The sequence below is a fragment of the Schistocerca nitens genome, chromosome 7 (assembly GCF_023898315.1).
Source record: "Schistocerca nitens isolate TAMUIC-IGC-003100 chromosome 7, iqSchNite1.1, whole genome shotgun sequence".
Taxonomy (NCBI): domain Eukaryota; kingdom Metazoa; phylum Arthropoda; class Insecta; order Orthoptera; family Acrididae; genus Schistocerca; species Schistocerca nitens.
This window is the reverse complement of record NC_064620.1, coordinates 6944373-6971778: the sequence shown is the minus strand read 5'-3', so window position 1 is coordinate 6971778 and position 27406 is coordinate 6944373.

The window sequence follows — 27406 nt, the reverse complement described above, 5'->3', positions numbered from 1 at the left end:
ATATGCACGGTCTGGTGTGTAACGACAAGAAAAGCGACCAGCTAACCTTACCTTACCGGGCACTTTCCAAAAAAACAAAAAAATTACGATAATCATCAGTAGGTGTTCATGTGAATATAATTGCATAAGCGGTCATAAAAAATTAGGAAATGGCATTACAGTGTGATAAATCATTAAGTATCTTCATTCAATAAAAGGTTTGACGTTCGACACGTGGTGGTTCCCTTTGGTTTTTCTGGTTCTCAAAGTTTCGACGTGTACTATATTTGGGTGAGGAATGCTGCGAATCCGATATGGACCTGCGTATAGAAGTTCAAATTTACTGCACCTACCTTTTCCTCTATTGGATAAATAGTGTGTACGTACTAATATCTTCTGTCCAATGTGAAAGTCACGGCGTATACTAACCTGTTTTTGCTGTCTTCTCCGGCGCTCTGCGGCACGTTTGATGTTGTTCAGCGCAATGTCAATTATTTCATGGTGTCGTAGTCAACGAGATGTAGGAAATGTTTCTAATTCTTTAATTTTGTTAGGTGGTTCAACATTTTTCAGTATAACAGACGGAGATAGCATAGTAGATTCATTTGGTATGGAATTAATTACATCTTGGAATGAGAGTATATGTGTGTCCCAATCAATATGTTTTTTATGGCAGTAAATTCTACACAGTTTACCAATTTCTTTCATTAATCGTTCACAAGGGTTCGAAGAAGCATGGTACCTGGATATAAAGATCGGAGAAATGTTTCTAGCTCGTAACATACGTGTCCATATAGCAGATCGAAACTATGATCCATTGTCGGAAATTACTTTCAACACATGCCCTACATGAAATAGAAAATGTTTTACAAATGCTTTCGAAACAGTTTTAGCAGTAGCTTTGCGTAACGGAGTGAAGGTAACAAATTTTGAAGTGAGTTCAACAGCGACAAAGATGTAGCAAAAACCTCTATTAGTTCTGGGAATCGGACCAAAAATGTCTACAGCGGCCATGTGTCTTAATTTAACAGGTACAATGGGATGTAATGGAGGAATATGTGAAGTCGTATCTGATTTATCCTTCTGGCAGATTTTACATGACCCTAAAACTCGTCGAATACGTTTCTCCATGTTGGTAAAATAACAGTTCTGTCTCAGTATAAGAAAACATTTTCTAGCTCCGTAATGTGCATAACTTAAATGAGTATACCAGATTAATTTGTTAACAAGTTTGTCAGGAATGCATAATAACCAATTGTTGCTGTCAGGATGAGAGCGGCGAAACAGAATGTCATTGCGTACAATGTAATGGTTTCTAATGGTAACATTATTCCTATCTTGTCAAAGGTGTTTAAGCTCTTTCCGTACTTTGTCTTTATTCTGCTCTTGTGCTATGTCTTGTAATGACGACGAAACGAAATTTTCAAATGCAACTGGTTGAATTTACATGACGCTGAAATTCGTTGCGATGTCTTGCTGATTGTTGTTAAGAGAACGGGATAGTGCGTCTGCTACAATATTTTGTGTGCCGGGAATGTGAACAATCGTAAAATTAAATTCCTGCAAATAAAGTTTCCATCTACTTAACCTGTCGTGTGTAAATTTAGCCGAAAGTAAAAATTGTATCGCTCTATGGTCTGTATAAATGGTAGCATGTCTTCCATAAAGAAAACGCCGAAATCTCGCAAATGCCCAAACAACACATAATGTTTCAAGCTCTGTAACAGAATAATTTCGTTCAGCAGGTGACAGAATGCGACTCGCAAAAGCGATGTTTTTAATCACTGTACAACCATCTTCTTCAATTTCCTGAAAAATATGTACGCCTAAGGCGGTGTTAGAACTATCGGTGGCAATAGAAAAATTTCTGGTAAGATCTGGGTGCGATAAAAGTGGTGCATTCAACAAAGCATGTTTCAAATAACATTCTCGTTAACAAGATTCTGCGTGTCAATAGTATTGCTTGCGTTACTGGAATATGCAACCTGTACTGTATTTAGTCAAATTCCATCTGACGTGTCATTATTTTCGGGAAGATGCTGTGGCATTTCCACTATTTGTACTGTTCTGTTATTTCTTCCTGACGTCTTACGTTCTGGATGATACCTACTGTCTGGTTCATTCATGATAATATATTGTTGCTGATGTTCTTGCTGCTGATAAGATAGACTGTTATTAAATGTACGCTGAAAATTGTGCTCATTATTTTTACGTCCGTCGTGATAGTCATTTCTATATGGTGCATTGAGATAGGAATTGAAATGGTGTGTTTTCTGTACGTACTGATTCCCTTGTTGCTGTGCGTTACAATTTGTTGGAGCTGACACTATACGCGTACGCGGCGAAACATTAAAGCTTGGTTGACCTTGTGCATTACATTGTTGGTTACGTATGCTAACCGGTTGGTTTCGTTGCTGTTGTTGGGAAAAACCTCTATTGTTACCAAAATATGGTTCCTGTTGCTAATGATTTTACACATACTCATGATTAAAATTTTGTCTGTTATTAAAATTATCATGGTTGTCATTTCTGGACCGACTAATGATAACTGTCACTTTCGGTGAAATTTGTCGTATCAGGTTTTCTTTACTCATTTCTTAATTCTAGATAGAGCAATAGTTAAAGAGCTGTTTTAATAGATATAAAGGATGGTAGAAGAGAAGGCAGCAGTGCAGAAAACTAAAGATGAAACAGCACTACTATGGCTCGGGGCCCTGTGCACGCTACGGCACATATTCGTTAAAGCGTAATGAATCCCCTGAGGTCTATTACGCGCTGCAAATACATTTTAGCCTTTGCGTTACAGGCAATGCCGGTGAAAATTCAAAAATAAATTGCTGTATCCATGCTAATTGTAGTTTCTGTATTACAGGCAATGGCGGTGAAAGTACAAAAATAAAGTCGTATACGGTTCAAAGCGTGTACCTGTGCTCTGTCATTATTAAATTCCTTAGATTTTCTTACGGATAAAAATTGCTCGTAATCAACGTTATCGTCTCTGACTTTGTGAACAGGTTCAGCATTGCATGAGAATCTATTTGTCTGTGTCTTTTCGGATTTTAAGTGACGTAGTTTCTGTAAATTACTTAAATTATACTGGCTATACGAGTGTGAGAAATGATCGGAATGTGCCGTACGCTGTGACGTGTTAGTGACTGAAACATTTTTCATTTCTGTCACCTTAAAACATTCCTCAATTTGGCTGATCTGTTGTTGAAATTTCTTATCGACTTCCGTATCCAGAGTGTGTGAAAGTTCTGGTGAATTTAAATTAAACTCGTCGCGTATCTGTGTTGCGTTTTCTGAACATTGTTCAGTGACTGCATTAATTTCATCTCTAAATGATTCTGTTGTGCCTGCATGTCTATTACCTAATTCTTGTGCAACAGATCTAGTTTCTTCACTATTGTTCGTAGCACAAGTCTTAGTATCCTCATGTAATTGTTTTTTAGTATCATCACGTTGCACGGTAACGGCTGTAATCTATTCACTAAGTTGTTTGTTCTGTTCGTTAAGGTTGTCGTGTTTTTCATTTGACTGTTTGAAACTTTCATTAATTAGTTTGATCGACCTGTCATATTTTTCATTGAGTTGTTTGTACGATTCATTAAGTTGTTTGAAATGGTTATCTAGCATTTCATTGTTTTCATTAATTTGTTGTTCGAGATTTTCGTTAAGTTGTAGCATTAATGCTATGACTCGATCCATGCCAAAATTAGCTACTGTATTCTCTGTGCTGTGTGATGGTGTATCTGTTTTTGTCGCGTTTTCTGTAACCATTTGGTCATTCTGTAATTCTTGAAAAGGTTTGCCAATCGGATGTGCACTGTTAGTCACTACCTCGGAATTAAATAAATCTGTTGTACTGTGAGTATACTGTTCATTTTCGTTGAAAACAATTATCTGTTCGCTACGCAAATTTTGCAAATCGGGAGTGTTGAACTGGGCAGCGTACATTGTAACAGAACGTCCCGCGTCATCAATTGTCGTTAAATTAACAGAGGACATAATTGAATTCGTCTGTTCATCACTAGGATCAAAATCAACATTAGTGGTCGGTACACACTGATTGTCTGTAAATAGAGGACTGTCATTAAGACACTGAGTGTCGCAAATACTATCGGTCAAATTATTAGAGTCGGTTGTTTCGCTCATTACACATCGCGATGTACTGTTAACAGTTTTTCGCAGCATTTATCACAAAACAAAATTAAGCACAAATAAAACAAAGACAATGTAAAATCCAACAAACACTATTACAACAAAGAGCAACAAATTGCCGATGATCTGTGAAAGAAAGAGTGACAAAATAGTAAATGCGTTGCGCCAGATGCAAACTACGTTTAAGTAATTAAGAGCAGATATATGACTACTTCTCAGAAGATTCACAAAGAAATACGATCCTGACCGGATGTCGCCAAGTGTAACCTCTCCGCAAATATTAAAGAATGATAATTGACCATGAACCAAACAATAATATCGATTAAATAATGAACCATGAACCAAATGTAACCTCCCAACAGAAATAATAATCTCTGGTAAATTTTGTAAGGACAGCAGCGCTGACCTTCGGCCATGTATTCTGAATGAAAAAGCAAAAATTCTTACCTCAATAAAAACTGCAATTATATCTGCTCTTAATTATACATTCTTCGACACAGCTTCGTGCAATGTTGCCCCCCCCCCCCCCCCACCATGAACCATGGACCTTGCCGTTGGTGGGGAGGCTTGCGTGCCTCAGCGATACAGATGGCCGTACCGTAGGTGCAGCCACAATGGAGGGGTATCTGTTGAGAGGCCAGACAAACATGTGGTTCCTGAAGAGGGGCAGCAGCCTTTTCAGTAGTTGCAGGGGCAACAGTCTGGATGATTGACTGATCTGGCCTTGTAACATTAACCAAAACGGCCTTGCTGTGCTGGTACTGCGAACGGCTGAAAGCAAGGGGAAACTACAGCCGTAATTTTTCCCGAGTACATGCAGCTTTACTGTATGATTAAATGATGATGGCGTCCTCTTGGGTAAAATATTCCGGAGGTAAAATAGTCCCCCATTCGGATCTCCGGGCGGGGACTACTCAAGAGGGCGTCGTTATCAGGAGAAAGAAAACTGGCGTTCTACGGATCGGAGCGTGGAATGTCAGATCCCTTAATCGGGCAGGTAGGTTAGAAAATTTAAAAAGGGAAATGGATAGGTTAAAGTTAGATATAGTGGGAATTAGTGAAGTTCGGTGGCAGGAGGAACAAGACTTTTGGTCAGGTGATTACAGGGTTATAAATACAAAATCAAATAGGGGTAATGCAGGAGTAGGTTTAATAATGAATAAAAAAATAGGAGTGCGGGTTAGCTACTACAAACAGCATAGTGAACGCATTATTGTGGCCAAGATAGACACAAAGCCCATGCCTACTACAGTAGTACAAGTTTATATGCCAACTAGCTCTGCAGATGATGAAGAAATAGAGGAAATGTATGACGAGATAAAAGCAATTATTCAGGTAGTGAAGGGAGACGAAAATTTAATAGTCATGGGTGACTGGATTTCGTCAGTAGGAAAAGGGAGAGAAGGAAACATAGTAGGTGAATATGGATTGGGGGGAAGAAATGAAAGAGGAAGCCGCCTTGTAGAATTTTGCACAGAGCATAACCTAATCATAGCTAACACTTGGTTCAAGAATCATAAAAGAAGGCTGTATACCTGGAAGAATCCTGGAGATACTAAAAGGTATCAGATAGATTATATAATGGTAACACAGAGATTTAGGAACCAGGTTTTAAATTGTAAGAAATTTCCAGGGGCAGATGTGGATTCTGACCACAATCTATTGGTTATGATCTGCAGATTGAAACCGAAGAAACTGTAAAAAGGTGGGAATTTAAGGATATGGGACCTAGAGAAACTGAAAGAACCAGAGGTTGTAGAGAGTTTCAGGGAGAGCATAAGGGAACAATTGACAGGAATGGTGGAAAGAAATACAGTAGAAGAAGAATGGGTAGCTCTGAGGGCTGAATTATTGAAGGCAGCAGAGGATCAAGTAGGTAAAAAGACGAGGACTAATAGAAATCCTTGGGTAACAGAAGAAATATTGAATTTAATTGATGAAAGGAGAAAATATAAAAATGCAGTAAATGAAGCAGGCAGAAAGGAATACAAACGTCTCAAAAATTAAATCGACAGGAAGTGCAAAATGGCTAAGCAGGGATGGCTAGAGGACAAATGTAAGGATGTAGAGGCTTGTGTCACTAGGGGTAAGATAGATACAGGAAAATTAAAGAGACCTTTGGAGAGAAGAGAACCACTTGTATGAATATCAAGAGCTCAGATGGCAACCCAGTTCTAAGCAAAGAAGTGAAGGCAGAAAGGTGGAAGGAGTATAAAGAGGGTTTATACAAGGGCGAAGTACTTGAGGACAATATTATGGAAATGGAAGAGGATGTAGATGAAGACGAAATGACAGATAAGATACTGTGTGAAGAGTTTGACAGAGCACTGAAAGACCTGAGTCGAAAAAAGGCCCCGGGAGTAGACAACATTCCATTAGAACTACTGATGGCCTTGAGATAGCCAGTCATGACAAAGCTCTACCATCTGGTGAGCAAGATGTATGAGACAGGCGAAATACCCTCAGACTTCAAGAAGAATATAATAATTCCAATCCCAAAGAAAGCAGGTGTTGACAGATGTGAAAATTACCGAAGTATCAGTTTAATTAGTCACAGCTGCAAAATACTAACGCGAATTCTTTACAGACGAATGGAAAAACTGGCAGAAGCGGATCTCGGGGAAGATCAGTTTGGATTCCGTAGAAATGTTGGAATACGTGAGGCAATACTAACCTTACGACTTATCTTAGAAGAAAGATTAAGAAAAGGCAAACCTTCGTTTCTAGCATTTGTAGACTTAGAGAAAGCTTTTGACAACGTTAACTGGAATACTCTCTTTCAAATTCTGAAGGTGGCAGGGGTAAAATACAGGGAGCGAAAGGCTATTTACAATTTGTACAGAAGCTAGATGGCAGTTGTAAGAGTCGAGGGGCATGAAATGGAAGCAGTGGTTGGGAAAGGAGTGAGACAGGGTTGTAGCCTCTCCCCGATGTTATTCAATATGTATATTGAGCAAGCAGTAAAGGAAACAAAAGAAAAATTCGGAGTAGGCATTAAAATTCATGGAGAAGAAGTAAAAACTTTGAGGTTCGCCGATGACATTTTAATTCTGTCAGAGACAGCAGAAGACTTGGAAGAGCAGTTGAACGGACAGTGTCGTGAAAGGAGGATATAAGATGAACATCAACAAAAGCAAAACGAGGATAATGGAATGTAGTCAAATTAAATCGGGTGATGCTGAGGGAATTAGATTAGGAAATGAGACACTTAAAGTAGTAAAGGAGTTTTGCTATTTAGGGAGTAAAATAACTGATGATGGTCGAAGTAGAGAGGATATAAAATGTAGACTGGCAATGGGAAGGAAATCGTTTCTGAAGAAGAGGAATTTGTTAACATCGAGTATAGATTTAAGTGTCAGGAAGTCGTTTCTGAAAGTATTTGTATGGAGTGTAGCCATGTATGGAAGTGAAACATGGACGGTAACTAGTGTGGACAAGAAGAGAATAGAAGCTTTCGAAATGTGTTGCTACAGAAGAATGCTGAAGATAAGGTGGGTAGATCACATAACTAATGAGGAGGTATTGAATAGGATTGTGGAGAAGGGAAGTTTGTGGCACAACTTGACTAGAAGAAGGGATCAGTTGGTAGGACATGTTTTGAGGCATCAAGGGATCACAAATTTAGCATTGGAGGGCAGCGTGGAGGGTAAAAATCGTAGAGGGAGACCAAGAGATGAATACACTAAGCAGATTCAGAAGGATGTAGGTTGCAGTAGATACTGGGAGATGAAGAAGCTTGCACAGGATAGAGTAGCATGGAGAGCTGCATTAAACCAGTCTCAGGACTGAAGACCACAACAACAACAACAACATTTTTTTTTTGGATTTTGGAAGCAATGATAATGCATTGGAAAAATTCTTTAAATTGAAATGAATACTTTTCTTTAAAAGAGTTACTTTATATTATAAAAAGTATTATTGGGGCATTTTTTCCGAACAAATTAAATTACAATTAACGTACATTATTTATGCGCAAGGATGCTTCTTTACCTTCTACAACAATACTCATCCTCCAGAGTCCTGACCAGAGTCGCGACCAGAGTAGACAGCCGACGCATGCCGACTCCCGCCGACTACTACCGTCCACTCGCTACTAAAGCCGACCGACTACTACTGTATCCGACTGACTACTACTGCAGACTCGCGCAGACTAGCGCAGACTCGCGACAAGCAACAACTAACAATAAGCTAGTCTCTGGTCAGAGATTCTGTCATGCCTCGCCCATCGCCGGCGAAGCATACGCCTTACAGTGTGTGTGTGTGTGTGTGTGTGTGTGTGCGTGTGTGTGTGTGGTTGCACTGGCACACCTACTCTGTGTTGAGGAGCCCTGTGGGTTATAGGTTACAGTTTAATCGCCCATCTGAAGTTTGATGGGTATCCTATTTACAGTGCTTATTAGCCCCTAACACATCTCAGTAAATGTATAACTTGATATTTTTAAATCTCTTACTTTTTTAAATGACCTTGTCCGTTGCTTCTTGATACTGCTGGGAAAGTTAACTTGCAATGTTATGAACTGCCCGCTCCCATACTAAAGTTTTAATAGTTGAATTTTTCATTACCTATTTAACTATCACTCTTTCTGTTAATTTTTATCAAACTTGTTTTGCTTTTTTTGTTCAGTTTATGTTGACACACTGCTGCTATGCGGGCCCGGGGAAGAGACTTATTTTCCTTCTGATTCGGCGGCTTTCCCGTCATCGCACGAGGCATAAGTGTTGGCAGGTCTCACGCTATTCCGCGGTTCTCCCGTTCCAGCATCAAGTTGAGTAGTTTGCTGTTATTTTTTTGGTATTGTGCCACGGCTGTGGTGTCGCCGGATTAGGAAGTAACTGACTCAGTATTTCTGTTATTGTAAGACCCTTGTGGGCATGTGATGAAAGTCGTTGGGGAAAATGAGTACTGAGTTTCACAATTTCTTAAAAAATTAAGGGTTTAATTGTCGTTATTGCTTTAATTGTGTTTTAAGGGCCCACTTGTTTATTTGAGCTCTTAACGTGATTTACGTGGAATAGGCTTGTGGCCAATCAGTGAAGTACTACTGTTGCTTCGGTTTTACATGTTGGTCGCCTTTGGACGTGTCTTGTCTTTATAGGAGGAGAATAACCGTTGGAAATGCATACATTTAAATGTACTTTACTTAATGATTTTTTCCAACTTGTATTCAAGTCGTGTTGTGGGAATGGCCCACAGTTGTGACCTAGTTGCGGGGACAGAGTGCCGTCGCAGGTTTATTTAATTAATGAGATGTTCGGGCCATCATCGTGTTGCACAGTTTACATTTTTTGAGTACTGTTCGTAATTTTATGTAGAATGCAAATGTGCTTATACATTGTGAGTTTAATTTAAAGTCGGCCGCGGTGGCTGTGCGGTTCCTAGCACTGCAGTCCGGAACCACGCTGCGGCTACGGTCGCAGGTTCGAATCCTGCCTCGGGCATGGATGTGTGTGATGTCTTTAGGTCAGTTAGGTTTAAGTAGTTCTAAATTCTAGGGGACTGATGACCTCAGATATTAAGTCACATAGTGCTCAGAGCCATTTGAACCATTTTAATTTAAAATTATCAACTGTTTGTATGTTTTCTGCAAGAATCTTACTAACTCTCAGTTGGCTATTGATTGACCTGTTATTAAATAAAAATATTCGTTTGGGAATGATAAATGACGCATCAAGTTGGGCCACCCTTCAACGAGTTTTCCTTAAATTAATCATGATCCTTGTTCTTGCTCTCATACACAACTGTATTAAGCTACGCAGACGTCCGCCCACGTCCTCTGGATGCTCTATTTTTTGTACCATGCATTGTATATACTAGCGCTCCTCCCTGGCTGCGCATTAATTATGTACCACCGAGCGACTTGTGTGGTATAGTGATAATAAATCATTTACTCAAACCTTCCTCCAAGAAGATTATTAGTAAGAACAGTATCAAAATCGCTACATTGGTTCCTGAGATAAGCCTTCACATATAGGCACAAAAACGGAAAATTTGGAAATTTGTGGTAAGGTCCTATGGGACCAAACTACTTAGGTCATCGGACCCTAAGCCTACACACTACTTAATCTAACTTACGCTAAGGACAATACACACACACACACACACACACACACACACACACACACACACACACACACACACACATGCCCGAATGAGGACTCGAGCCTCCGACGTGGGGGGCACATAAACGTGTCGGGGCCTTTAACTGATCATAGTACAGACATTACGTAACACAAGGGCATGTTGAAAAGTAACGATTCGAACTTTCTTACGCGAAAATTCCTAAACCATTTTAAATATAACAAACGTTATTAACACACGTCATCTCTGTTCTTCTTCTCTACGTATTTGCAGTCTTCTTCCGTTAGAAGTCTCCGAATTGTACAATGTAACATGGCCATATGTAGGGGCATCTTTCCTTCAGCATGACAATGTCACATAACACACAAGCGCTGCGACGCCCTCAACAACCCGATGCCTTGGATTCATTGTCATCGATCATTTTCCGTGCAGTCCCGACTTGGTCCCATTGTAACGCCGGAAATGCATATCCTCCTATTTCCATCTATTGTACTGTAAATTTTTTCCTTATTTTGTTACCTGAATATATGACATTTCTGTGCCTTTATATGTTGTATTTGTTAAATATATGTATATATATATTTATGCATTTATGTCGATGTATAATTGATTTGTTATGTAAAGATTATTTGTATTTTTACGCTGGGTCTTGCCTAGGGAAAACTGCTATCGAACGAATATATCGATAGGTCGTGTGAAGAACGAAAGTGTGTAGGATCTTTGGTAGTGTTAACTCTGTCGCGTGGAGCGAGAGTTAGAGGGGGTCTGGCTGGAGTAGCGCGTGGAGCAGGTGTGTGGTGTGAAGCTCCCGCGAGTTGCCGCGCTTTCGGGGTTTGGCAGCATGTAATTGCGCTCGACTTGCGATGATAGTTTCTGACATGGTGTCGCGGACGGGAAGCATTAGCTGGCGCACATCAAGAGCCCGTTTCATCTGGTGACCGTGTCGAGAAGAAGGCGCGCCAACATCCAGCTTGTGCAACAGCGACGGCCGACAATGAGTGACTGTCGCCACATCCTCGATCGACGGCTTCAAACCTTCAATCAACCAACAAGGAAGACTCGAAGTACATAAAGTTTTAGAACTGTAAGCTTTTCAAACTTTTAAAATTGTTACATCACAAAATTACAGCTACTTAGCATGAACCTTTGTTGCTCATTGTCCCAATTGCATTACCAAGCAGGGGCCCTTCCTTTTCCGAAATGAACACGAGTGTCGTTGAAATTCAAACGCCAGCATAATTCCATTTCACTGCTTTAATTTCAAAGTTCAGTTAAAGTATTCATAGCTGGCTACAATACTTAGATTACACAAGCACAAATTAAGAGTGCTAGTTTTGTTACCATATTTTAGCTTACCTGTGCTGCAGCTCAGCTTGGTACGTACTAAATTTTACTATTGTTAATTGTTCAGAATCATTTAATTCAAGTTCAAAGTTAAATCTCTTATTTCTAAATTGCGTAGATTCAAGTAGCTTTTGAAATGATTGTTGAGGTAGTCCAAGACTAACCGTATTTTACTGAATTTCGATGTGCTTCAGAAACAAATTTCACTATTAATTTCAGTCACTAAACTAACTTTCAATTTTCCAGTTTTATTAATTCTTTTGCTAAATTAAGTCAGGGTGTAGCGAAATTTATTACTTCAGACAAACATTCAGTTTTCACACAATGCGTGTCAACATTCAGTTGCCACGCTTTTAGTGCTAATTATATGTGCAATAACCTTTCTTTTTCAGTTATTATAGTAATTGTCCATAGGACTGGGGACCGTAATTTTCCCCAAATCTCAAATATCTAATTACCGCTAGTTAATTGTTAACGTAACGGCCGCACATTTACTTTCTTTATTACCTTTACCCCATTTCAAAATTAATTTCCACCAGTTTCATTTGCATTTTTCCTTTCATTAAGATGTAACCCTTTCCTCCCTCTTTACCGACAAATTAACCTCGGTGACGATTGCTTTTCCCAAATTTCCATTAGGTACACGCGGTTTAATTTTTCACTGTCATTAAGGTCGATAAGTGAGGGGGAGGCTACACCATCCGATTTTCATCTGTTTTCAAAACTTAAAGAACATCTACCATGTCTTCACTTTGGTAGTGATGAAGCGATGCAAGCAGAGATGAGGTGACTGCGTCAACAAAGTCAAACGTTCAACAGTGTCGCTATCAACAAACAATTTCCTCAATTCGTTACAAGGACAGTTGGTGTTTCTGTGTTTATGAGTGGATTATATCTAAGCTACGGCAAAACTGATGGTGCTCGTGTGGTGCGTTATTCGGTAATCGAGTGAGCCGACATGTCTGGTGTTCAAGAGGCACCGTGTCGAAGATATTTGCCGCGTACTGCCAAAGCGGGAAAACATCATCCGCCAAGTAAGAACACGGAAGAAAGTGCGTGTTGGGCTTCTATCACAACGGTAATTGAAGAGAATTATGACGCAAAATAAGTGGACGAAAGATAAAACAGTCACTGCACAATGCATAACTAAATGTCACATTCGCGAACCCTGTCAGCAAGGGTGAAAAAAGTAAAAAAACACACGAAGGAAACTCAATAATATGGAATCGCAGGGAGAGATTGAATTCCAAAAGAAGTCATTAGCGATGCAAATGTCTGGTACAGGGAAACATCGTGCCGAAGCTATGGACCCCAAACTACGGAGCAGTAGAAGAAAGCCATTTGGTCGCATGAGTCTTGTTTTATACGGTTTCCAACATGACGCCGTTATTAAGTCCCTAAAGTGAAACATGACAGGGGTTCTGTGATCATTTAGGCAGTCATATCGTGGTTTTGGATTGCACCCGTGGTCTAGGGATAGCGTCTTTGACTCGAAATCAAAAACGTATTCGCTCCCGGATTCGAATCCCGCTGCTACTTAAATTTTGATTAATAATCAGGATTGGCGGCAGAAGAAGTCACCCTCATTCTGCCAACGGCCTTGTCAAAGAGGGCGGGGGAGTGTACAGAGGTTCAGGGCACTCTCTTGTCATAGGGGTGGGAAACTCTCCCTATTGGTGGAAGAATCAGCAATGATCAACGGCGTAAGGATGCAGAAGGCAATCGAAACCAGTGCGTTAAAGACACGTAACGTGTATCCTCAGGACATGTGGTCTGTAATTGAAGAAGTGTCATGATGATCTCTCCATTGCCAAAAGATTCCGGAATAGTCCCCATTCGGATTTCTGGGAGGGGACTGCCAAGGGGGAGATGATCATGAGAAAAAGATTGAACAATCAACGAAAGAATAACGTTCTACGAGTCGGGGCATGGAACGTCAGAAGGTTGAACGTGGTAGGGAAACTGGAAAATCTGAAAAGGGAAAATCAAAGCGTCAATCTAGATATAGTAGGGGTCAGTGAAGTGAAGTGGAAAGAAGACAAGGCCACATGAGTACAGGGTAATATCAACAGCAGCAGAAAATGGTATCACAGGAGTAGGATTCGTTATGAATAGGAAGGTAGGGCAGTGAGTGTGTTTAGCCGGCCGGTGTGGCCGAGCGGTTCTAGGCGCTACAGTCTGGAACCTCGCGACCGCTACGGTCGCAGGTTCGAATCCTGCCTCGGGTATGGATGTGTGTGATGTCCTTAGGTTAGTTAGGTTTAAGTAGTTCTAAGTTCTAGGGGACTGATGACCTCATAAGTTAAGTCCCATAGTGCTCAGAGCCATTTGAAGCCAGTGAATGTGTTTCCGTGAACTGTTCAGTGACAGGGTCGTTCTTGTCAGAATCGACACCAATCCAACACTGGCAACGATAGTTCAGGTATACATGCTCACGTCGCAAGCTGAAGATGTAGAGATAAGGTGTATGAGGATAATGAAAGGGTAATATAGTATGTGAAGGGGGATGAAAATCTAATAGTTATGGGGGACTGGAATGCAGTTGTAGGGGAAGGAGTAGACGAAAAGGTTACAGGAGAATATGGGCCAGGGACCAGGAATGACAGAGGAGAAAGACTAATTGAGTTCTGCAATACGTTTCAGCTAGTAACAGCGAATACGCTGTTCAGGAATCACAAGAGGAGGAGGTATACTTACAAAAGGCTGATGATATGGCAAGATTTCAGCTACATTATATCATGGGCAGACAGAAATTCTGGAATCAGGCACTGGATTGTAAGGCGTACCCAGGAAGACATATAGACTCAGATACAATATAGTAGTGATGAAGAGTAGGCTGAAGTTTAAGACATTAGTCAGGAATAACCAATACGCAAAGAAGTTGGATACGGAAGTACTAAGGAATGGCGGGAGACGCTTAAGTTCTCTAAGGCTGTAGACAGCAATAAAGAATAGCTCAGTAGGCAATACAGGTGAAGAGGAATGGACATCTCTAAAAAGGTGCATCACAGAAGTTGGGAAGGAAAACATATCTACATCTGCATGGATAGTCTTCAAATCACATTTACGTGCCTGGCAGAGGTTTCATCGAACCACCTTCACAATTCTCCATTATTCCAATCTCGTATAGCGCTCGAAAGGAAAGAAACCTAAATCTTTCTGTACGAGTTCTGATTTCCCTTATTTTACCTTGGTGCCTATTTTCGCACAATTCTGGTATCTTTTCTAAATCGTTTTGCAGTTTGTTTTGATCTTCTGATCACTTTATTAGACGATAAACGACAGCGTCACCTGCAAACAACCTAAGATTGACTCCCAAATCGTTTATGTAGATAAGTAACAGCAAAGGGCCTATACACTACCTAAGGGAACGTCAGTTAATACAAACTGTGACCTTTCTGACAGGAAGTCACAAATCCAGTTACATAACTGTCGATATTCCATAAGCACGCAGTTTCACTATAAGTCGCTTGTGTGGTACAGTGTCAAAATCCTTCTGGAAATCCAGAAATACGGAATCGACCTGAAATTCTTGTCAATAGCACTCAACACTTCATCCGAATAAAGAGCTGGTTGTGTTTTACAAGAACGACGTTTTCTAAACCCATGTTAACTCATAATGTTCGAACACAATATATGTTCCAGAATCCTACTGCTGGATATCGACGTTAATGATATGGGCCTGTAATTAAGTGGACTTCTCCTACTACCTTTCTTGAATACTGGTGTGAACTGTGCAATTTTTCAGCCTTTGGGTACGGATCTTTCGTCGAGCGAACGTTTGTATATGATAGTCAAGTATGGAGCTTATGCATCAGCATACTATGAAAGGAACCTAATTGGTGTACAGTCTGGGCCACAAAACTTGCTTTTATTAAGTAATTTAAGTTGCTTCACTACTCCGAGGTTATTTACTTCTACGTTACTCATGTTGGCAGCTGTTCTCGATTCGAATTCTGGAATATTTACTTCGTCTTCTTTTTGAAGACATTTCGGAAGGCTGTGTTTAGTAAATCTGCTTTGGCAGAACTGTCTTCGATAGTATCTCCATTGCTATCGTGCAGAGAAGGCGTAGATTGTTTCTTGCCGCTAACATACTTCACATACGACCAGAATCTCTTTGGATTTTCTGCCGGGTTTAGACACAAAGTTTCGCTGTGGAAACTGTTATAAGCATCTCGCATTAAATTCCGCACTAAATTTCGAGCTTCTGTAAAAGATCGTCAATCTAAGTTATTTTGCATGAGTTTGAAATTGGCATGTTTGTTTCGTTGTTTCTGAACAGTGTTCTGATCTCTTTTCCGTGCCAAGGAGGATCAGCCCCGTCGTTTGTTAATTTATTAGGTATAAATATCTCAGTTGCTGCCGATACTATTTCTCTGAATTCTAGCCTCATCTGGTCTACTCTTGTATTTGGAAGGAGTGGAGATTGTCAGTCAGGAAGCGTCAAGTGAATTTTTGTATGCTTTTTTGAATAGGTAAATTTTTTGTTTATTTTTGGAGGATTTGGGGGTTGCAATATTCAGTCTCGCTACGACAACCCTGTGCTCACTAATCCCTGTATCCGTTTTGATGCTCGTTACTAACTCAGGATTATTTGTTGCTAAGAGGTCAAGCGTGTTTTCACAACCATTATCTATTCCCGTGGGCTTATGAAGTAACTGCTCGAAATAATTTTCAGAGAATTAGTTTTGCGCAATTTCGGATAATGTATTATGTGTACCTCCGGAATTGAACATGTATTTTCGCCAACATATCGAGGGTAAATTAAAGTGACTACCAACTATTATCGTATGAGCTTGCTATGTTTCTGAAATTATTCGCATGTTTTCATTGAACGTTTCAGCGACTGTATCATATGAGTTGGGAAGTCGGTAAAAGGATCCAATTATTATTTTATTTCGGTTGTCAATAATGACCTCTTACCATGCTAACTCGTAGGAGGTAGAGGTATCTACTTCAATTTCGCGACAAGATAAACTACTTCTAACAGCAGCAAACACGCCACCGCCAGCCGTGTTTAGCCTATCCTCTCGGAACACCGTTAGGTTCTTCGCATAAATTTCGGCTGAGCTTATCTCCGGCTTTAGCCAGCTTTCAGTACCTATAACGATTTGAACATCAGTGCTTTCTATTAGGTCTCGGAGCTCTGCTACTTTCCTACACAGATACGACAATTTACAACTGTTATACCGGTGGTTCCTGTATCTACGTTCTTCCTTTGTTCGGCCTGCCCCCTTTGTGGCTGAAGCCCTTCTTGTGTTTTCCCGAGACCCTCTAATCTAAAAAACCGCCCAGCCCACGCAACACAGCCCCTGCTACCCGTTTAGCAGCCTCCTGCGTGTAGTGGACACCTGACCTATTCAGCGGAACCCGAAACCCAACCACCTTCTGGCGCAAGTCGAGGAATCTGCAGCCTACACGGTCGCAAAACCGTCTGAGCCTCTGATTCAGACCCTCCACTCGGCTCTGTACCAGAGGTACGCAATCGGTTCTGTCGACTATACTGCAAATGGTCAGCTCTGCTTTCATCTTGCAAGCACGACTGGCAGCCTTTACCACTTCTGTTAGCCGCTCGAAAGCAGACAGAATCTCTTCTGATCCAAAGTAACACACATCATTGGTACCGACGTGAGCAGCCACCTGCAGTTGGTCGCAACCTGTGCTCTTCATGACATCCGGGAGGACCAATGTCCCATCTGGAATGACTCCGCCCGGTATACACACAGAGTACATATTGGTCTTCTTTCCTTCTTGGCAGCCATGTCCCTGAGGGGCCCCATGACGCGACTAACGTTTGAGCTCCCAACTATCAAAAATCCTACCTTCTGTGACTGTCCGGATCTTGCAGGCTGACTGGTTTCCTCTGAAACGGGACGGGCGACAGCATCTGGCTCAGCGCCAGCGCCAGCCACAGACAGCACCTGGAACCTGTTTGTCATACAAACCGGCGAGGAGTTACGTACGGCCACCTGGGAAGTCTTTCGCCGCCTGCTACGCCCTGGGGCGACCTCCCACTCGACCACAGGTGAGGGGTCAGCAGTAACTGGGCTGTCCACCGGTGAGGACCGATCTGAAGACACGGCCGTGCTGGACGTCCGTTGGATCCCCACGGCCGGCCCACAGCAATGGTGCCCGTCCACTGCTGCCTCAAGCTGTGTAACCTCGGCCGTCACAGCCCGAAACTGAGAGCGAGGTGTTGCGAACTCGTCTCGCATCCCCACACAACATTCGAAATCCCTGTCCATAATGAAGACAATGTAAAACCAAACTATGCAGATAAACACACTATCGGCATGTGCTGCGCAACTCTACGGTAAACCCTGACGAAAACGCAGGAACTGTGTCTCGTAAATTAGATTAACACGCAGAGATTTAAAAATCTAACTACCGAAGCACTCAAGTAAAGCTAAATAATTCGCCCCTGAATAGAAACTCGTAATGTGTCACAAAAGCGGTTTACTTCCCGACTCAAACGAAAACGCAAGAACTGTGGCTATTACATACTAAATTTACACGCAGAAACTCATGAAACTTACCTATTAAGGCACACAGATGATACTATAAAATTCTCTCCTGGTTGCGAACTCGTAAAAGTCACAAAATCGGTTACTTCTCTGTTGCTGCTTGTGTCATGGCAGTCTACTGCTGCCTGAGAGAGCCTGGCCACACAGAAGGTAACTGCGAAAAAACCATGGCTAACAGAAGAAATTTTTCAGTTGATTGATGAAACGAGGAAATATAAAAATGTTCCGGGAAACTCAGGAATACAGAAATACAAGTCGCTGAGCAATGAAATAAAAAGGAAGTGCAGGGAAGCTAAGACGAAATGGCTGCCGGAAAAATGTGAAGACGTCGAAAAAGAAACGATTGTCGGAATAACTGATTCAGCATACAGGAAAGTCAAAACAACCTTCGGTGACATTAATGGGCTCCGGAAAGGCTCAAAATCATGAAAACTTCAATTTTTACTTTTTTGCGTTTTCTGAATCTGCAGACTATTACCTTTTAATAGATATATAATTTATTCAATTCCGAAGACTACAACTATTTTTAAATTTTTTTTGAAATGTGTTCTACATGGGCGTGACCCACTGTGGCGCTGTTAAACTGCTGTCAAATGGTGTTATTATTAACGTCCGCGTTCATCAGGTACATTTTAGTGATGTGAGATAAAGTATGTGTTGTGGCTAACCTGTGATGGTTCAATATATATCGCTTGTGTGATTGTCGATTGTTTCATGTTTATTTACTCTGTCGTTATCTCGAAAATATTCGTAATTAACTCTGTTTCTTGAGTCTCTGTTTCGTTGAAGTATAATAATGAGTAAAAGTAAAGTTATTAGAAATCCTCTGAAGGCTTTTAAGAAAAGGAGAAATGTTGGAAAGCCAAAGGTATGTGTCATTACTGTAAACAATAAAGACGATAACCAAGTGAGTGAACCTAACCTCTCAAGTACACCTGCCCATAGCAGTCAAAGTGGGAAAGAAAATACTTCACAGAAGAAGCTTGGTTCAATGAGTGAAAACTATGAATGTTTTATGGGCGAATCGTATGTGAATGAAATATTTGATATGTCGGTTCTCAAAGGAATTTTTTCATACTGTGTAAGATGTATTCATTGTAGTGGAGTTGGTCTGGAACTCTCATAATAAAGCACGTAGGACTTGCTAGTGAAATACAACTGAAATGTGATAAGTGTTCATACATGACCACCTTTTGGAACAGTGTTGCAGTAACTGCAACTGAAGAAAATGGTAGCAAAATCTACGAACACAAAAACGAGCGATGCTTGCTTTAGACAAGGAACGCCTTCGGGCTGCAGACAGGGCTGTAAAGAGTCTAGAAATACAAGCAAGAGTAAACAGGAGGAGGAACAAGAGGAAGCTGGAGGAGGAGTTTGCAGAGGATGAAGATAATCCATCCTATGGACCTGGAATGCACTAAAAAGTTAATCCAATCTTGGTCGCTCGATTCCCAAAACTTTTATTTTCTCATACTAATTACATGTTTTCTAAGGATCTTCCAAACATATTTGTTTCAAACTTTCAGTAAATGTTACACAGTACCTTCTGCATAATTTAACACAGCCTTTTTCCAAAAAACTGTATATTTTTGAATATATAAATAAAAAATTGCAAAAAAATGTTGTGAATTTTCATTACAATTGAAAAAAATCATCTTTAATAACTGGACATAAATTTTGTAAAATACCTGTGTTAAGTTGTAGCCCATATTCCAATAAATAATCCGTAAAAAGTTCAACTTCGTACCTCAAATACTTTGTGAGGAAAGATGTAATTTATAAGCGTTATTTTAACATTGCAAGTATAGGGCGTTCCGGAGCCCCTTAAAAGCAAGGGTGATAACATTAAGAGTGCAACGGGAATTCCACTGTTAAATGCAGAGGAGAGAGCGGATGGGTGGAAAGAATACATTGAAAGCCTCTATTAGGGGGAAGATTTGTCTTATGTAATAGAAGAAGAAACAGGAGTCGATTTAGAAGAGATAGGGGATATAGTATTAGAATCGGAATTTAAAAGAGCTTTGGAGGACGTAAAGTCAAATAAGGCGGAAGGGATGGATAACATTCCATCCGAATTTCTAAAGTCATTGGGAGAAGCGGTAAGAAAAGGACTAGTCACGTTGATGTGGGGAATGTATGAGTCTTGCGACATACCATCTGACTTTCGGAAAAGCATCATCCACATAATTCTGATAACGGTAAGAGCTGACAAGTGCGAGAATTACCGCACAATCAGCTTAACAGCTCATGCATCCAAGTTGCTTACAGGAATAATACACAGAAGAATGGAAAAGAAAATTGAGAATGCGCTAGGTGACGATCAGTTTGGCTTTAGGAAAAGTAAAGGGACGAGAGAGGCAATTCTGACATTGCGGCTAACAATGGAAGAAAGACTAAAGAAAAATCAAGACACGTTCATAGGATTTGTCGACCTGGACAATAAAAAATGGTGCAAGATTTTCGAAATTCTGAAAAAAGTAGGGGTAAGCTGTTGGGGGAGACGGGTCATATACAATATGTACAACAGCCAAGAGGGTATAATATGAGTGGACAACCAAGAACGAAGTGCCCGTATTAGAAAGGGTGTAAGACAAGGATGTGGCCTTTCGCCCCTACATCGAGGAAGCAATGATGGAAAAAAATGAAAGTCTCAGGAGTTGAATTAAAAATTAAGGTGAACAGATATCAATGATACGATTGCTATCCTGAGTGAAAGTGAAGAAAAATTACATGATCTGCTGCATGGAATGAACAGTCCAACAAGTACACAGTATGGACTTAGAATAAATCGAAGAAAGACGAAAGTAATGAGTAGTACAAATTAGAACAGCGAAAAACTTAAGATCGGGATTGATGGTCACGAAGTAGATGCAGCTAAGGAATTCTGCTACCTAGGCAGTAAAATAACCAATGACGGACGGAGCAAGGAGGACATCAAAAGCAGATTAGCTATGGCAAAAAAGGCATTCTACTAACATCAAATATCGGCCTTAATTTGAGGAAGAAATTTTTGAGACTGTACGTCTGGAGTACAGCATTATATGGTAATGAAACATGGATTGAGGGAAAACCGGAACAGAAGAGAATCGAAGCATTTGAGATGTGGCGCTACAGACGATTGTTGAAAACTAGGTGGACTGATAAGGTAAGGAATGAGGAGGATGTACAGAGAATCGGAGAGGAAAGGATTATGTGGAAAACACTGATAAGGAGAAGGGACAGGATGATAGGACGTCTGTTAAGACATGAGGGATTGACTTCCATGGTTACTAGAGGAAGCTGTTGAGGGCAAAAACTGAAGAGAAAGACAGAGATAGGAATGTATCTGGAAAATTATTGAGGACGTAGGCTGCAAGTGCTACTCTGAGATGAAGAGGTTAGCACAGGAGATGATTTCGTGGTGGCCCGCATTAAACCAGTCAGAAGACTGATGCAAAAAAAAAAAAAAAAAAAAAAAAAAAAAAACACCAAGGGGCCCATTTTACTCAGAAAGGTTATGTTACTAACATGTGTTACGTTACTGTTTTCGCTGATCAGGTCCATCCTATCTACAGCGTTTATTCCGCAAAGTGAAACACGGCAGGTGTTCGGTGATCATTTAGGCAGTCATGTCGTTGTATTCCACGTAACCCATGGTTGCTCAGCAAGGTTATATTACTGCCAAGTAATTACTGCTAGATTACTTTTTTCGCTGATCAGGTCCATCTCATTATCCAACGTTTGTTCCCCAGTGGTAACGCTGTTTTCTATGGAACCAGGGCCCCTGTTCGCAGCAGGCCACACTACCCAGATCTGGTTTTGTGAGTACGAGGACGAAGTACCGCATCTCTCCTCACAGCAGCAGTCATCAGATCTCAATATTCCTGGGAAAAGGGTGAGTGGTCACCATCCACCTCCATCATCGCTACTCGGACTTGCCACTGTTTTGCTGTAAGAGTGGTGTAAGGTTCTCCTGAGAACAATGCAGAACGTGTATTTATGCATTCCAAAAAGACTGGAAGCTGTTATGAATTTCATCGAGATTCTTAGATCGTATTAGACACATACGTATTTCTGTGCACAGCTCTCGCCCCCCCCTTCCCCCCTCCCCCCCCCCACGCTAAATTCAGGATAAATACTAGGGCACAGCTAGACATCATATGCTGATACAATGCATCAGTCCATAGCAAACGATGTTTGAAAGAGATTCACCCTAGCTCACGAGGCTATAGAGTACATACTCTAATCTTCATAAAAGCACCTGCACCCAAAAGAAACTGTCCATTCGATTGCAAACTGGGTGTGTATGTACTCGTCGCGCGCTTGGCTACGGTGGGTGGCGCTATGACGTTGTACCCATCGGTTGATATAAGAGGTCCTAAACGGCCGTGCCGGCCAGCACGACAATCGGTAGCGTCACCAGAGAGTCGACTGAACGTGCTCGGTGCCCGGTAACACATGTTACGCCAGGTTGTCCAGCGAGAGGAATTTGGAGGGCAGCATCGTGGAACTGCAGGCGGCTGGATTGTTTTGTCGCCGCACTCCGCGCCACAATGTTTGTTCGGCCACCAAAACGGCTCACTGTTGGCGGAAATGGTTACGGGAAGACGCGTATGCACGGAGGACCGACGGATTATCTGGCATGCATGAAGAGATGCGATGGCAACGACGGACGTGACGCCCTCCAGACTAACAGCAGGTCATCTTTAGTGACGAGTCGAGCTCCTGCTTTGGAGGCGACGGCCACCTAGCCCTCACAGCGACAGCGGCGTCTTACATGGAGGAACTAACACAAACGGTGGCTCCCTTTCGCGAACGTCGGTGGCGGGCCCTGTTCCAACAGGATAACGCCATTCCTCGTACCGCTGCCACCTCTTAAGTGTACCTTGCACATGTGGATACTTTGCTACGGGCATCCGCATCGGGCGATCCTACCCCGCTCGAGAATATGTGGGGTGCCACGAAGCACGTCACACGTCACCAGGACTCGACCTCTGCCCACGAACCTACGGGGACTGCGATCTCAGGCAAGAGCGCAGGCCTACATCTGTACCCTTGTATTCACAAGCGTGAAGGCCCAACACCATACTAATATGTAAGTTTCATGAATATGCAGCGCAATAATTGTTGGTCCTTTAAAGATGAAAGTGGCAATCGTGTCGTATGTGTAGTACCATATACCTGCCTGTCAATAGTGATCGCCTTGTCCTTCTGGGTGCAGCTCTTTTTCGTGACCATTAGTGCATTCTACGCGAATTCTTGGTGTAAAATTTAACTTGAAACGAAACGTTTACTTGGCGTTTGTCAACTACCATTTGATTATGTTTCGGTATGGAAATCCTCGGTAAGGCTGCTTCCTCGCTCGCTTGGTTATAGGAACTACTTAGTTGAATACTTTGGAGACCTGGCCTTTTCCACAGCTGCAAGAACATACCACAAATTGCATTTTTTGTCAGGACGGATGACCATCGCGCAGTCACCTACGTGTAAGAGAATTTCTTAACAATGATCTGCCTCAACAAAGTATCAGTCGTAAGTAGTGTGCTGTCTCGTATTGTATCTTAGACCTCCAAGATGCACTTTATGGCCCACTACGCGAAGCTTTTTTTTGGGTGTTTGAGGGACTGCCTATGTAACACCAGTTCCAACAGCTTAAGGTGAAATGCTACGCCATTATCCATAAGCAGTGAATGTAGTTCCTTCAAATGGTTCAAATGGCTCTGAGCACTATGCGACTTAACTTCTGAGGTCATCAGTCGCCTAGAACTCAGAACTAATTAAACCTAACCAACCTAAGGACATCACACACATCCATGCCCGAGGCAGGATTCGAACCTGCGACCGTAGCGGTCGCTCGGTTCCAGACTGTAGCGCCTAGAACCGCACGGCCGCTCCGGCCGGCGTAGTTCCTTCAAACATGGTCTCTGAAATAAGGTGTAAATTGGTCTGTTGTCTGCAGGTTCAGCGTACGCCCGTTGGAGGGCGTATTGAACATTTATGGCAACTAAATGAGAACTTCGATTCTGAACGTCATTATAAAATGAATCTTGGATTCGTAAATTAATGCCTGGGAGATATAGACCCTGGTAAAACAGCATGGTTCTTTGGAAGATAAAAACTTGGGAATCTCATGGGCTGAGGTTCCTAAGATCGATACAGCTAAAACTTTCCAGAAATGATACACCCAGTCTATTCATAAAAAGCCATAGCAGCAACAAATGCTCCCCAGTTACTTATGCTACCTTAGTTTAGAAATACTCGCTAGGCAGAATTTGGTTTTCCATTAGAAACTTGACTTTGGGAGTAAAAAATAATTTTGACAAACAGCACTTTCAGAGTGAAAGTAAATGTGCACACAATTCTAGAATATTTGGCGCATTTACGCATTATTACCATCTATCTGCCACACATGTGGCACATACACAGAAAATTGAGCTCTGTCTGCTGAATTATTCTTTATTGTCGCATCTGCTGGATGCAATATTTACTAATAAACCGCAGATATGATGCGCTGCACTCCAAACTCTGATACGTTTGTATCGCAAAAACGACAGAATGTCGCCTACGTCCCAGCCAACAACGACACATTGGTGTAATGCAGGTTGCCTCTCTTCCCATAGGCCAACAGAAAAACAACCGCAGAAGACGTCACCTCCAGCAGTAAATTCATTGCTGAAAAAGAAAAGCCTCCGAACAAAAAGAGTGGACGGTGAAAGCAAGAGAGTCGAAAAAGTTATGCCGTTGGCCAAAGCTGTAGCAAATACACAAAAAAAGAGAGGAAACTAAGGAGATTGATTCAGATTTCACTGTCTCTTTGAAGAGTGACAACAGTACAGATGACATCAATCCCTTTGGAGAATCAACACCAGTTTCTACTATAATGATAAATCCATCACATGTAGGTGGTTGAGATTATACCTTGGAAAAATATCGAGGAGAAAAGAAGAATTCATGCAACTACCGATTCGTCTGCACCGTAAAAAAGTGCTGGGAGGAATAAGGTAGAAGTTGTGGCTCCAGAGTCTGTGACAAGGACAAAATAGTTGTTCAATTAAACGAAAACGACATATCTATTATTAATAAGAGAACTACTAAGTTAAAATAACTAAGAACAGAGTTATTGTTCAGCAGCTACTCTATAACGTTTACATTTTTTTCTTGAGAGCTACTCGTTTTATTTGAAAAATAGAGACATATTTTGTGACTTAGTAGCGTATCTAGGTCACTTTACCGTACACAATTTAAATTTACCCAACTTACTGTTTAATTTCGTGTAGGACATCTTGTCTAGTGAAGTCTGATAATTTTTTTGAAATTCAAAATGGTTCAAATGGCTCTGAGCACTCTGGGACTTAACGTCTATGGTAATCAGTCCCCCAGAACTTATAACTACTGAAACCGAACTAACCTAAGGACAGCACACAACATCCAGTCATCACGAGGCAGAGAAAATCCCTGACCCCGCCGGGAATCGAACCCGGGAACCCGGGCGTGGGAAGCGAGAACGCTACCGCTTTTTGAAATTCCATGTCCATAGTATTTTTATTATCAGTTATTCCATAACCCTTTAATTTCGATCAGAGACGTTGTAACCTCCCCACAACACACATTCTAAAAATATAACTATATTTATTAGTAATGGAGCCACAGCTAAGTGTGACCTTCCCACAGAAATTTTAAAAACAATATTTATTAGAAATGGTACCACAGGTAAGTATAAACTCGCCACAAGAATATTAATGGCAAAGACAATTGAATGAAAGCTCGCTATCTGACTCAAGTACAAGTTCCCATTAAATAATGAACGCTAATCCCATGATAATGAAACTGTAATGATAACCTAAACTCAATTCAACCGAAAAGTCGGTGTTTGCCCTGTGCGAAACGAGAATAAATTTCTTACCTTAGTGAAACTGCATGTCAAAATTCTGCTCTTATTGTTCTCTGGCACTTGCATGAAAAGCATTGGAAGTACCTTTTAAAAAATCTTTGTTAAAAGGAAATGGAAGGAAATTTGAATGATTGTCTCTAAAATTGGTTTTAAATCAAAATTATAATTGGGGGCGATTTTTGAAAGTTAAATTACAATGAGTGTTCGTTACATTATCTGATGAGCGCAAAGCTGCATGATTATTTATTTAAATAAAATTATACCTCATCCTGAATCTCGACCATTGCTGTGCCGACGCCCGCCGACTGCTCTCCGCTACTACTACTCACATACTCCTAGCACTACTGAGGACTGACTACTGCACACTGACTGACTGCTCGCTACTGCGAGTCGAGCGCAACTGCTCTGGTCAGAGATTCTACAATGTCTCAGCATCGCTGCCGCACAACATACGTGTTTCATAACCCTCCACTGGGGGGGCAAAAATTTGGCAGCGATGGTGAGTCATTTGGACTTGCCATCGTAACAAATTTTTCTTTTAATTAATTAACATTTACAAAATATTTGGATGTAATACATGAATTAAATGTTGTGCGCATGCACCAATTACAAAACATTACAGACAAGACAAAATATAAGTACAAAACAAATCAGGAAAAATGTATATACAAATTATTTGACAGATAACAAAGTGTACACACACTGAAAAATTCTTTAGCAGTTTCATAACAGGCAAAAAAAAAAAAAATCATGTTGACAAGTGTCATGAGTGCACATGCACTGCAGTGGAGAACATATCAGTAAAAGACGAAATATACAAGAGTAACAAATGACATAAATCATAAAAGGTATACAGAATGAACACAAATCATATCGAAAATTGAGAAGAGTGCACAGGCACTGTAGTTCAGTTGAAAACATATTCACATAAGTGCACATGTACTGAAAACTTTTGAACATTTTTTTATAACAAATAAACGCAAGAGTAGAAAAAATCATCAAATCACAAAAAGTAGATGACAAGAGTGCACACATACTGCACTTCAAAACAAATCGAAAATGTCTTTAGTATTTTGACAACAAATGGCAAAAATCATGTCGACAAGTGACACAAGTGTACTCGCACTAGAGTTCAACAAATCGAGAAAAAATGTATATGCCATGAACATAAATGGTGTTAGTAAAAAAATGATTTTCACTATTAGGATAGGAAAGGAAGGATTGCATCATGGTTGTAGCACTTTAGTTTGCACATAGCTGCACTGAAAGTCCATATCTTTCCACAGAATCACAACTAAGTGATACAATCTGCAGTTCCGTTCCCAGAAGTATTTATCAGCGTATCAAGACAGTGAAACGTCGTAGTAGTATTCCATACTATCATTTGGCAGTATACCAGGTACACCAAACAGTGGGACCAGAATAACGTCTTCATCGCTTACGGTG